Genomic DNA, 12,157 nt, shown 5'->3' on the forward strand with positions numbered 1-12,157 from the left:
CGGTTAATGAATTCAAGACCAGCCTAGGGAGAGAATGGCAACATCATCAAAGTCTACATCACTACATATTCTCCGACTAATTTATTGTCCAGTCTCACGTAGCCTACTGCGTCAATTGCTACTAACAAACCTTGAGACTCGACGAATTTCAGATGAGGATCAAGCCACCACCTTGGTAAAGGGTCTCAATACTCTAAATGGGTACCTAATGACCTTTACTAAAGGTAATCTTACTAAAGGTAATTTGTGTTCATTCGCGTGAATTGGTGAATAGCGCCGGAGAGGGGGCGTGGCTTATCGCCCTGAAAGCCGCTAAACTGTCCGCCATCAACTGTGAAAAAAAAAACCTCTATTTCCGCTTAGTACGTGTTGTGGAAGTCCCAGATATCACGGGGAACTAAACGCCGTCATGTCTGGGCTCATAACATAGTCCGGAGGAGCTCAGTAATAAAAACACTCGGGATGAGTTAATTCTTCGGGTTTTTTCAGGTTGTATTAGATGGGCAGCATCAGGATAAAATCAGTTAATAAAAGGAACTTTTCAGCACTTTTGTGCCAGTGTTTAAGCTTTCAGTTGTAAGTGTATTATCAAACGTCATTCATCTGACACACAATTACAGAAAGAAATTATGAAAACATCCTAAAAATCCTACATGCCTCAGGTCATTTAGGCTTACGTGACGTAAAAGCGCAATCAAGATGTTCCCTTTCTGTGCAGCATTTGGAAAATTGGTAAAAGCTTTTAACTAATAAATACATATACCAGGCATACCCACTCACACACATACTCACTCTGCTGGCTGGTTAGTTCTTCTTCCTTGTAAAAGTATTCTGTCAAACAGCTTGTCCTGAAACAAGCCACAAAGGAGAATGAAATGTGATGTTCGAGTTTTACTTTCTATAACAACCAGCTCCACGTCATAATAGCTGCTCAGATTCTGACCAGGACACAGACCCAAATGTAAAATTACATAAAAACTGGGCCCTGAAGGTAATTCATTCCAAAATGGAGATTTTACAGAGTAATGAGGCTTTATTGTCGTGAGCTGCCATTAATTTTCATTGCCAACAACCATTTGAAGACACTTGAGTCTTTGAATTTAACATGCCAGCAGCCCAGTTGGGTTGGGTGAGCAGGATGTGCACAACTCATAAGAGAACTGACCATTTTGAGCAGCTCAGTCATTAATTCAGGGTAGTGGCTTGTTTTTGCTCTGGTGAATTGTGAAAGCGAGATTTAACAAATCATACAAAAGGAAATAGTCTCGTCATGTCGGAGCGCTGTTACTGTGAGCGTGCAATCAAATCAGTAAGCCTGGTAGAAGCAGCAGAATTTGCATTTGCGCACAACTCATAAATTCACTTTGTTAATCTTTTACAAAGCAAATTAATGACGGACATTTCTGAAAAATGCATCAAACTTTTCATTTACATCTTTGTGCACAGTGAGACCTGTCGTTGTAAAGCCTACAGCAGGGGCAAAAGGATTTATCAGGCAGCAACGAGCTGCAGAGTTGCTTTATTAGCTGGCAGACATCTTTTGTGGGCAGGTGCTCAGCCGTGTTTTTACTGCCATTGCTCTCCTCCTCCTGCTCCTCCCCCATCCCTCATCATTCTGGCAAACCCTTGAGTCCTTGTCAAGGACAATGGTCTCTCATTTGTGGGTAAACGTGCACAGACACAATAAAAGGATGCAAAAGATGCTTCCTGATACATGTTGACTTTCATCAAATCTGTGCTTCTAAAATAATTAAGACTAGAGACAAAAAATCAGACCAAATGCAACCAGTTTCTCACAAAGAAACACAAGTGGTTGAGACAGCTTTTGACTCACTGAGAATATGTGTCTGTTTCAAGCCCTTGTGGAACATCCAGTTTCTTTCTCTGTCCTCTGAGGCCCTGTGCTGTACAAATACAATTTCACTTGTGTTTTTAGTTTTACCTCAGATTAAGAAGTGATGTGGAAACAAAAGTCGTGTTTTTCCACACCCATTTACGAGAACAGAACATGATTCCACAAAACTCTTACTTTCAGTGACAATGTTCTTCAATTGATTATTTTCTTGAATTTTTAAATGCGGCAAATGAAGTATGTTATGGTTAAAGTAATGTATTAAAGGAATAGTTCAAAAGGAATTTTACTTTTTAGGAAATATTCACTTTCTTGCCAAGAGTTAGATGACAAGTTCGATACCACTCTCAAGTCTGTACGTTAAATATGTAGCTGGAACAAGCAGCAGGTCACCTTATCTTAGTAGCAAGACTGTCGAAAGGTAACAAAAGATAAGTACAGCTCCTTAATCTTTAATCTATTTGCTCCAAAAACATATCTTGTATGTTTGATCTGTAAATAGAACAAAGTGTCTTGGCCCAGACCATTAATCTTACTCTCAGCAACAAAGCAAATATGTATTATCCAAAATGTCCAACTGTTTCGTTAAACTGACATTTCCATTTAGATTGTGATTAGATGTACTACTGTATGTACCATTACTGGTTCAAATCATCATACCTCTCCAACCTCAAACAATTCATTAGTATCAATAAATTCATGTCTGACAGCCCCAATCTCTCAAGGTTCGGTACTCGGTTCCGTCCGCTTCATCCTCTACCTGCTCCCCATTTGCAACATCATAAGCCACCATGGTCTCCATTTCCACTGCTATACTGACGACACCCAGCTCTACAACTCTACCAAATCCATCAGTCCTCACCACCCACTCCACTATCACCAACTGCCTCACAGATATAAAAACCTGGATGCAAGCCAACTTTCTCAAACTCAACAGCGACAAATCTGAAATCCTCATCATCAGCCCCAAATCCCTGAACAAATCCCACAACAACTTCTCCCTCTGCATCGATGGCATCACTATTAGTGCTTCCACACATATCTGTGAACTTGGTATCATTTTCAATCAAACCCTCTCCTTCGAACGCCACGTCAATCACATCTCATAAAAAGCCTTCTTTCATCTCAAAAACATTGCCCGTCTACGCCCCTTCCAACCTCCTGACCCCCACCTACTCTATCCAATCATCGGACCTGGGGGGACAGGGCCTTCTCCATTGCTGCCCCCTCCCTCTGGAACTCTCTCCCCCAGCACCTCAGACATTCGCCGTCACTAGCCACTTTCAAAACTGCACTTAAAACTCACCTATTCAAATCTGCTTTTAACCTGTGATGCTACTGATGTATGTTTTTGTTTTGTTTCTTACTGTTAAAATGTCATCTATCTGCTTTGTTTATATTGTTATTGCTTTATTGTTTCTGTTTTTACCATGTAAGGTGCCTTTGAGTACCTTTTATATATACAAATAACATGTATTATTATTATTATTACTACAGAAAGCGTAAAACCACAGATCAGTTTACACTTTGTAGTATGGGGTACCTGAGGTAATGCTAATTAACATAGCTAAATCTTAAATGACTCATTTGCATTCTGTAATTGAAATCATGCATTTTATTTGATGATGAAAGAAAGGTGTATATAAAGCTGTCTTTCAGCGCTGTTCACTTAATTAAGGTGGACACTTTTAAAAGGAAATTAACATGAGATGAACAGTAAATAGTAAATCATGGAGCTAAAACTTTATAACCGGCGAAAGAGTGAGGACACTCATCACCCTATTAGTTTATTGCCATATCTGCAGGGTAATATAAACCAATTGCTTCAGGTCCAATGTTGTCACCCTCTGTGAGGAGGTTGTGCTTACCAAATGAGGTGGTAGGTCCTACTGTGCACTCTCAATTGTCTGTGGACAAGCAGCAATAAGAGTTACGACTCCTCTTGGTGGGTCAGCGTCTCGGTTAAAGTTAGTTTAAATGTTTATGGTCCCAACGAGACGTTGCCTTGCACACCTAAAAAGCTCATAGAATAATGAACACTGTTCAATAATGAGTAGCGAGAGAAGAAAAAAACTTGCTGATGATGCTATGGTCACATTTGACATGTTTTTGTATTACTTTTTAGTTGTACTGACTGATGGATGGCATTGTATATCACTAGTAAGAAGTGAGAGAGGGAAAGAGTACAGGGGAGATTGACTTTGTCATTTGATATTCTTTAATGAACAGCCTAATCTTTAGCAAAACATCTCACAAACACAAATGCTAAAAACATTATTGATAGTGTTGGCAGGCCTCAAAGGTGCAGTCAATACCTAAATACTGTTTTGTCAGAACTTCTTCTGCCACCAGTGACGTACCAAGATGTCAATTTTTGGCCACATCCCATCCCCTACCCAACCACACACAGGTACCAACACAAATCCATCACTAAGATCTACTTTTGTGCTTTGATACACTGGATGTTGATACATTGGCCAGCTCAAATCTAGGCCATGTGGAGGACCATTGAACCATATATCACAAGACCAGAACATGTGAAATGACCTTAACGTCATAGGTTATAAAGTGACAAAAAGGAAATATGACAAATATGCACGGGTCACTTACTTAGCTATTCCCAAAGCTTTCATCTATATTCCAAGCCTTTTCAGCAAGTAGGCGTCGCTCAGTTGTCAGGTAACCACGAGTCAGTTGACATCTGGAGCTCAAAAAGGTCATTCACATCCAAATCCAGTGACCGCTTATTTAAACAGGCATGATCTCCTCCCCATACTCTTTGCAACCACCTGTTACCACGTGACCAAAGTTCTTAACTTGCATCAGGAGAAGACACCGGGATACCAACACAAACTTTGGGTATAGCTAATAAGTGAACCACATGTTTAGCATATTTCATCATAAAAATGTGTTTCCTATGAATAAAAACAACTGAAAAACGATATGCATGTGGGGGTTTTGGTAAGTTAAATGGTTGCAGCGGTTCATCATTACTGGGCCCTCAATCAAGTGCCTTCAACCATTTATATCACATTGCACAAAAGCAGAGCTTTCAGAAACTGTCTTGTCATGCAGAAGCCATCTCTACGTGAGCATTGCAGGATGGAAGCACTCACTTTGTTCCTGCTGGTCAACAAAATAGCTAATAGCCTTGACCAAATAATTCACAAATATAAAGAGCATTTTGATTGGCAGAATACACAGGAACAACCACAAAGTACTCTCAGAGAGGGACGTTCTGTATCGTGGCACACAAGGCAGTGAGCAATCAAAATATCTATAAATTCCAAATAAATGAAATAAAAATGATAGATTGATTTGAGGTTTTAAGTGATTTCCTTTACTAAAAGGTTCTCTTTACAGGAATAATATAGCAGTAAACAACCATATGCAATATAAAGATGTAATGGAGTAATAACTACCTGAGCAGAGAATTAAGTCACTCTCTGTCTGTGCGTGTTTTTATCCGAGACTAAGCTCACCGTTCTTCACTGCACTCATACGTTGACGGAAAATGTCCGATGTGGACGCACTAGATATGCTCAGAATTTCAAGATGTAGCACCTTTAATGAGATGAGTTGTCAGTCTACCGGTAACATGTGAGAGAGTGATTTAAATCTTTTTTGTCTACAAAGTACCTGAAAATGCCCTGCTGGGCCAGTATGAGAACCTGCTAAGACATTACAAGACTTTGTGTGTTACCTTCTCCTGTCGGGTTCTTGTAAACCATGCAAGCATGTGTTAGCCCTATCGGCTGTCTCTGGGGGGTCAGTTTGCTAAGTAGTAAACCTGTGTTCTGTCAGGTGTCATTAACGTCCAGCGGGACTGTGAGGGGACCTGTCACGACTAGGAGTAATGGATGTCTTCTCCACTGATTGCTAGCAGGGATGGAGTCAGCACAACAAACAAATTAGAAGTGACATCTTGATGGAGGCAAAGCAGGAGGCGCAGCTGGTCACACAAGTTAGATGGAGGAAGGGTAAGCTCGGAAAGTAGACGAAAATAAGGAGAAGAGAGGTAGATCCAAACACAGGCAGAGTACATCATAGACTCCTTCAAAGGATTGATAAATAGTGAAGCCTTTATACAATGGCAATTTAATAATTGCCCTTTTCAAGAAATGACATCGTGAGCATTGACACCAGAAGAGCTGGCTAGTGCCGTCTCCTCTGCTCTTCTTGAGCAGCTGGGGTTGAGTGCTTTGCTCTGAGTTAAAGTTACCTTTTAATGGATGATAAGCAGACATAATGAAACTGGGAAAGGATTGACGTCATCCTTGCAATGATAGGTTTGTTGTCATGCTATTGTGAGAGCATGAGACATATCTTTATTCTATGAGGTTCATTACACTTCATCATCAGTGTTGGAGGGCAGCAACAGCGCTGCAGTGGGCAAAGGATTACGGTAGCATCGCCGCAGCAACGGCAACCAACCAAGCAACAATCACAGGAACATACTCAATAACTTCAGGCTATGTAATAACACACAGAACATCAAGGGATTCAATGTGTCACTCAGCAGCCTCAGGGTGAGATGAGCACAGGAGCTGACATTATGAAATGGATTAGATTTGAGACCAATTAAAAGTGAATTGCTCGAAATGAGCGCTGACCCTCTTGAATTGGATGCCAGTGATCTCATTAGGCTGGTCCCTCACTCAGTGCGAGCCAGCAGCTGGAGAACAGGCCCGCCTGACACACTGTCAGAGAGGGAGAAAACCCAAAGGGCGTCTGACTGCAATGGGCTGAGAATCATGTCTCCTTAAGATAAGTGGCATGTGTGAGACATACTATGTATTTTTTTTTGTACATGTTTTTTTCTGTCTGCATGGATTGATCTTGTGTGACTGTGCATGTCTGTATGTGTATAAGTGTGTGTAAGTGTTATTACTGTCTGTGCACCTCTGCATGAATGTATATACTGATGTAATTTGTGCATAAAGCTATGTGTGTATTCAATAGCCAGTGTTTATAATTATATTTCTTGCAGTCCGAGTGTTCAAGCACATGAATGCATGTTAACATATTTTTTAAACAAATAGGTTTGCTTCTACCCAACTGCATTTATGTGCATTATCAATTTGCTCAACTTAAATGGCATGAATAAAACAATAAGTAGTATTTACAAAAAAGGGGATAACGAGACAAATGGGCTCTGTTTCAGAAGGTGTGTGAGATAGGCACGTTGCCCACTCTGGGCCATCATCTGCGTTGTCTTTTAAGACAGCTTTGCCCTCAGCTAAGGGAGTGTGTGAATTAACCGCCCTGTTTGTGCATTCCAGTTGCTTGTTGCTTCATGGTGACCATGGGTTATCCTCAAACCAAATCCCTCCTTTGAAAGAACTTAAGGAGTTCTTTCAGGTCAAGGGTTTTACAGCTGGATGCTATTTGTCTTTCATCACATGTAAGGGACAGGGAGGCAAAGTGACATCTACTTTGCCCAGTTCCGTGTGTTAGCATGTTACGTTGAGCACACGGGCCCCATCAGACGCACTGAACAGCTGCTCCTGTGCCCCAGGGCTGGCTGGTAAAGCCCTATTCAAGAAACAACTGGCGGAAAGGCTTTGTGAGTGCATCTTATAAGTCTATAGGCAGGCAGGAAGGGACCCACAAACTGTGGTCTGCGCAAACTCTACATGCAGTGTGAGAACATATACAGTGGAGATGTGGTCTACGCCCTGTCCGTTCATACAGTTCTATCTCTTGGACACGTCTGATTCCTTTTCAGGGTGCCCCCAGCCCTCCTTCCACAGCGTGTCATAGAATGTCAGAAAGCATTGTGTGTTGCCTTGTACTGTAGGATCCGCACGTATTTGGGTAGATATATCCTGATTGGCCGGCTACACTTAAGCAAATTTTCAGATGCAAATGAGTGCTCTAGAATGGAGGAGAGTGTTACTGAAAGAGTCCAACAGAGGGCTCAGCCTGTGCTTATAGAAAGGGGATTACAATATTGTAACCTTTGTTGTTGCCAATGCTGGTCCAACATTGGCAACAACAAAGGTTACGATTACACCATTTTCAATAAGATATCCGTAGAATCAGGCTTTCACTGAAGGGACGCGCAGATGCATCTGTATTTGTAAAACAGCCAATAGGAACCCCCTCCCAAAATAATGTGACTGGCCAAAGTCTCCCGTCATGGGCTAGCTTTTCTAAAACCTGATAACCAGAGCCAATAGGAAGTGCAGAAGTTTAGTTTTCTCTTGTATTGTATTACAAAATGCTGAAAGGTTATTGAATTTTTGCCCAATGATGCCAATAATGTCTACGCCAGTTTTAAAACACATATTTCTAAGAGTAAAAACACAGCCATTCACTTTAATAGAATACTGTTTCCCAGTTCTGCTCAATAAATTCCCCGTCCCTCATCAGTGTCCTCATCTCCATCACCACAGCCAATCCCTTTCCCATAGCCTCACTCCAAGTCGTGAACAATTAGCTGCTTTCCATCTCGGCAGACTGTGTTTTAATTGGTCATTAAGTGTTTGAGGCCTACATTAGTGACAGTGACTTTATCACAGGGAGGAAATTAGCGGATGTATAGAGAGAACAGAAAAAACAAAAAAAGAGACTCAGTGGACAAGGACAGATGGTAATAGATATAGAAAGAAAAAGTCAAATGAGAGATGGATGAATCATACACTATGTCTGGTATTCAGCCAGTCTCTCCTTTTATACTCTAGTGCCACTGTGATCTCAGGGCCAAGGGTGGCTTGCATGGATCCCTTCTTAATTGATACCCTCACTTACAGTAGAGAGAACATGCTTTGAACGTTTGATTAGTTTCGGAATTGAGTGGCAGTATGTCTCTGAAAGAAAAATCCACCCAAAAACAAAAAGAAACTCAAGTTCACAAGCACGTTAATCATAATGTATGAACAAAGTGAAAGAAAGGTTGTACGATTGATTCAGAAAAACATCCAATATTTTCAAAATAAAATTGAGAATTGGTATTTAATCCTTGTAGTAAATATATGAAATAATGAGACTGCACTCTTATTGCAGTAAAGGTTTGTCTGGAATGGGTACCTGCAATCACCCCAGATAAGGACATGCTAATTCAATTTTGGGGTGGATTTTCTCCCTTAAGATTTGTCCAGTAAAGACCATCTGGGGTCCCCTGTGGATTTTTCATGTGGGACCAGGGACTGATGGACATATCTGTGTCCCCTGGGAAAGCTCTTAATGCACTTCCAAGGTCGTCTGCTCTCACTCTAAGTAGCACAGAGTGGCAACAAGCCCTGACAGCATCACTGGCCCAGCGGAACCTGCATAAGATGGTTCCTCCTCCTGGTAGCATGGGGCCATTAAAAATGGATAGATCAATATATAAGAATACACGCACCTCTGGCTCTCTATGCTAGTTCAGAGAGCTAGAGGAGAAGCAAAGGCGAAAGGACAGGGCAGTGAAAGTGTAGTTAAGGAGTTTAAAAAGGGAGTGGTAAAGGAAGGGAGAGGATGAGGGACATTATAAGGAAAAGAGGACGAGTGTGAAGTTTCTTGGGAGATAGAGGATCAGAGGCAGCAATTGAGTTTAAAGAGGTTAACATCTGCAGCTTCAACTATGTACAAAAGTCATCAAAAACACTGCCAGAACACACGGAGTCGTGTCTGTCGTCGGTTCATTTTCCGTAAGCAGTGCAGCGTTACAATCCCAGCACAGCACAAGCCCTTTCTCTCTTTTCTGTGGACTTAAAATTAAGCTATCGGGCACATTTCAACATCTGGTGAATTGAAGGGCAGTTCATGTCTTTTGAAGTGGGGTTGTATTAGGTACTTATACAAAGTCAGTGTATTACCTACAGCTTTCATAAAGTCAAAATATTGATCATCTGCATGTTGATGCTGTCCCATTTGCAGATCAGATGAAGCTTCCCATAGTGGCCCTTTCAAAGATGTAAGCTTTGTCCATTACATTTTTATTTGCTTGTCTTTATAAATCTACATGTTTTGTTCACAGGTTTAGAGATGATGTCCCTCTGCATCTTATAGGGATGTACTCGACAGTTGTCCCACTACTAGTTTGTGTTATTCTCGTCTTCTTAAATGTTTTGAAAAAAATGTAAGAAAAGCTCAACAGAACTGTTTGTATTATCATATGAATTGTAGGAAATAGTAAGACTATGAAGTCTTCAGTCTAACAAACTACTCGTAGTTAATAGGGTAATAGTCATTTTACATTTTTATTGCCTCATAAATATTCCTTGTACAGTTCATGAATAACTTGCCCTGTATTAATAGTCAGTAAAAGATCAATTAACATATCAGTCAGAAGGCCCGGTGAGACTTTTGACCAGCCATGGTTTTGAAGTCATAATATTTTAATGATCTTGTCAAAATCTCTATTTGCTTGCCTGGTTTGAACTTTGACCAGTTGGGTCAATTCTAATGTGAATTATTAAATATATTCCCAAGTAATTATAATTCCGTGACAAAGGCCAAAAGGTATTAAGAGAAATCATGAACTATCCTTATTAGACAGACATTTGGTTGGTTGATCAGACATTTCGTTGTATAAAGACAATAATGAACTTGTAAATGAACCTTCCTCTAAATATACCAAAAGCAATTGGAGTCGAATTCTCAACAGTTTACTATAGTTGTGGCCGAGAAACAATGATATGCTAAAGGTAAAATCCCAGATGCAAGGCCAAGGCATACCCGTCCATGTAGTGATAGAAAATGAAGTTAGTCTGTGTGAAATCCATATTGGCTGTACATTTCAGTTGGAAAGAGAAGTAACACTCACCTCCTGAAAAATGTGATTAAGCGCCAGGCATGGAGAAGTTTAATTGTACAATAGAGCCAAGAAATAAGTCACATCTGTTACAACAACAACCTTATTAAATCTAGGCACAGGAGCTCCTACTCTTCATCCAAGTTTTCTATATTTGTCTTTCCAGTCATGGAGTTGCATTGGGCCAAACTTATATGGAACTATTGAATTATGTCTATCAAATAAATCAAAGACTGCCTGACAGAGAATTTGAAAACAGCGTGTACAAATAAAAAATAAATTACATGCTAAGCTGTCCACCGCAGTACTAATTATGCTTCGCGCGAAAGAGGTGCCCGCACCAGCTCACACGCAATGCATAGGCGCACAACGACACAAATATAAATCAGGCATAAGTCAGCCTAACACTACTATAATGATGACATTTGAAGAAAACGTACACCAATCAATTTCATCTCAAACCGCTGTGTCTTGTTACATTCCGACATATCTGTTGCCCCTGAGTGTAGTTGCAGAAGCATTATATTTCATCATGTTCTGCCTTTTACTGTATTCTGTTGGTTTTACAAACTATCTCATATAATATTGCCTGAGCCTTGAAAATCAATGGTATTCCAGTGGATAGTTTTAATGAATTTGCCAAGGGTACATAAAACATTTTTTTAAAAGATATCGAGACAGCTAGAAATACAGTAGAAATAAAAATTAAAAATGTAAATGCATAGTTCTTAGTTTGAGATTTGTTGTTCATAGCACTATATAACAGTATATAATATAATAGCAATAGTTTGGAGCAGGAAGAAGGCAATTATCTGCACGTACCCCTTGCGTCAATTGCCCTAAGTTTATATCGACATAAAGGGTGCCCAAATATTCACTTTCACCAAACCTGTTTTATTTTCATGTGACAAAGATAACTGGAGTTCTGACTTGGTGTTGTCATGTGTCCAATTCATGACAAAAAACTTTTTTGTAATGTGTAACAAAGCATAATCTACAATTAAAAACTCCTTTCATAAAATGCCACGGGGGATATCCTCACCTGCACCTATTGCATCACAATCATACTCACAATAAAAGAAAAAAATCTCTTGCTTTTCAACTCACCTACAGTCTCTTTCACAAACAGGCACACATTTCCTTTGATGGTGGTGCCAACACAAGGAACATTCTGTTAAAGCACTTACTCTGATTTCTCTGTGGTTCAGACTAACTCATGTTTTGAGAACATTTTACGGATGATGATGGTGATGTGATGATGATGACAATGACGATGATGATTGAGAGTATTTGATACACCACACACTACACTAACAACCTTGGCAAGGGGAAAGCCACCATCATCATCATCATCCTGACCTTCACAGGACTAAAATGAAATACAATAACCTTGATTCTGAGCACACACTCGCAATCAAAGCCCATGATCTATGTTGAGTGACATATCATTCATATGGTAGTGTGAATGTGCAGATTGTGGGTGATGCAACCAGCCTGAAAGAAATGCTTCCAGTCTCTTGCTATAGCTGAAGATGTACAGCAACATAGTGCTTCATTGTGCTTCA

The sequence above is a fragment of the Pholis gunnellus genome, assembly GCF_910591455.1.
Source record: "Pholis gunnellus genome assembly, chromosome: 1".
NCBI classification, from domain to species: domain Eukaryota; kingdom Metazoa; phylum Chordata; class Actinopteri; order Perciformes; family Pholidae; genus Pholis; species Pholis gunnellus.